Genomic DNA, 2031 nt, shown 5'->3' with positions numbered 1-2031 from the left:
AAGATCAATGAAACCAAGAACTGGTTATTTGAAAAAAAATAAACGAAAGTGATAAACCTTTGGATAGCCACTGTTTTCTGATATACTGTCTAGATAATCTATCCATTGATGTAGTGTAGATAATCTATCCATTGATGTAGTGGTGAAGTCCCCAACTATTAGTATTACTGTCAGTTTTTCCCTTTATCTCATTTAATATTTGCCTCATGTATTTAGGTAGTCCTATGTTATGTGCATAGATATTTAAAATTGTTATGGCCTCTTGTTGGATCGATCCCTTTATGATTATGTAATGTCCTTACTTGTCTCATTACAGTATGTATGTATCTATTTATTTATTTTAATTTATCTATTTTCAAGCCTTTATTTAAATTCCAGTTAACATACAGAGTAATATTAGTTTCAGGAGTAGAATTTAGTGATTCATCAGTTACATACAGCACTCAGTGCTCATCATGATAAGTGCCCTCCTTGATACCTATCACCCATTTAACCCATCCCCCTGCCCATCTTCCCTCCAGCAACCCTCGTTTATCCTCTATAGTTAAGAGTCTGTTTTATATTTGACTCTCTTTTTTCCCCATGTTCATTTGTTTTGTTTCTTAAATTCCATATATGAGTGAAGTTATATAGTATTAGTCTTTCTCTGACTGACATATTTCACTTAGCATAATACTCTCTAACTCCATCCGTATCATTGCAAATGGCAAGATTTCATTCTTTTTGATGGCTGAGTAATACTGCATTATAATTACACACACACACACACACACACACACACACACACACCCCAGTTTTTCCTTATCCATTCATCACTTGATGGACATTTGGGCTCTTTCCATAACTTGGCTATTGTTGATAATGCTGCTCTAAACATTGGGGTGCATGTATCCCTTCAAATTAGTATTTTTGTATTCTTTGGGTAATACCTAGTAGTGCAATTGCTGGATCATAAGGTAGTTCTATTTTTAACTTTTTTGAGGAACCTTCATAGTTTTCCAGAGTGGCCGTACCCGTTTGCATTCCTTCCAACAATGTAAGAGGCTTCCCCTTTCTCTGCGTCCTCGCCAACACCTGTTGTTTCCTGAGTTGTTGATTTTAGCCATTATGACAGGTATAAGGTGATATCTCATTGTAGTTTTGATTTGTATTTCCCTGATGATGAGTGATGTTGAGCATCTTTTCATGTGTCTGTTAGCCATCTGGATGTCTTTTTTGGAAAATTCATGTCTTCTGCCCATTTCTTAACTGGATTCTTTGTTTTGGGGTATTAAGTTTGGTAAGTTCTTTATAGATTTTATTTTTTTATTTTTTTTAATATTCTTAGTTTATTAATCCTCTCATGAAAAATCTGCACAACCACCACAGATAAAGCCACTGCATCATCTTTACTCTTTCTGTTGTCCAATCTCCAGCTCACTTTTTGCCAGCACCAACACTGGCTTTTGCAGTCCCCTTGACTTCATTCTGTTCTTGTGTTCCTTTTGCTGTTTTCTTGATATCTTTTTCTTCTCATACAGGCCATGTCTTGTGAGTCTGTGTTTGGGTTCATTTTTCTTTGCATAATCCAAGGAATCATATATCATGCCAAAGCCAGTTGTCTTGCCACCACCAAAATGGGTTCTGAATCCAAACACAAATATGACATCTGGTATGGTCTTGTACACTTTAGCTGGTTTTTCCTGAATTTCTGTCTCAGGTACTGTTGCCTTTCCAGGGTGAAGAACATCAATGACCATCTGTTTCTGCTGAAGTAGTTGGTTAGTCATGAACTTCCTGGTCCAGATAGTTACTGCGTCATTCATGATGGCAACCAAGCTTCAAGAAGACAGGAGGAAAAGAGCTCTTTATAGATTTTATATACTAACCCTTTATCAGATATGTCCTTTGCAAATAACTTTTCCCATTCCAAAATTTGCCTTTTAGTTTTGTTGATTGTTTCCTTCACTGTGCAGAAGCTTTTTATCTTGAGTAAGTCCCATTAGTTCATTTTTGCTTTTGTTTCTCTTGCCTCAGGAGACATATCTAGTA

At 36.1% G+C, this 2031-nt stretch overlaps 1 pseudogene; it reads right to left on the bottom strand.

Annotated features, from left to right (window-relative positions):
• Nucleotides 1-1416: 1416 nt before the first annotated feature.
• Nucleotides 1417-1805, bottom strand: LOC112819667 (small ribosomal subunit protein eS24 pseudogene; annotated as a pseudogene).
• Between the last annotated feature and the right edge of the window lie 226 nt (nucleotides 1806-2031).

This window comes from Callorhinus ursinus, unplaced genomic scaffold (assembly GCF_003265705.2).
Source record: "Callorhinus ursinus isolate GAN/ISIS: 27379988/994484 unplaced genomic scaffold, GSC_fseal_2.0 scaffold3, whole genome shotgun sequence".
NCBI lineage: Eukaryota > Metazoa > Chordata > Mammalia > Carnivora > Otariidae > Callorhinus > Callorhinus ursinus.
The sequence above is the reverse complement of the archived record's forward strand: the minus strand, read 5'-3'. Positions and strand labels throughout refer to the sequence as shown.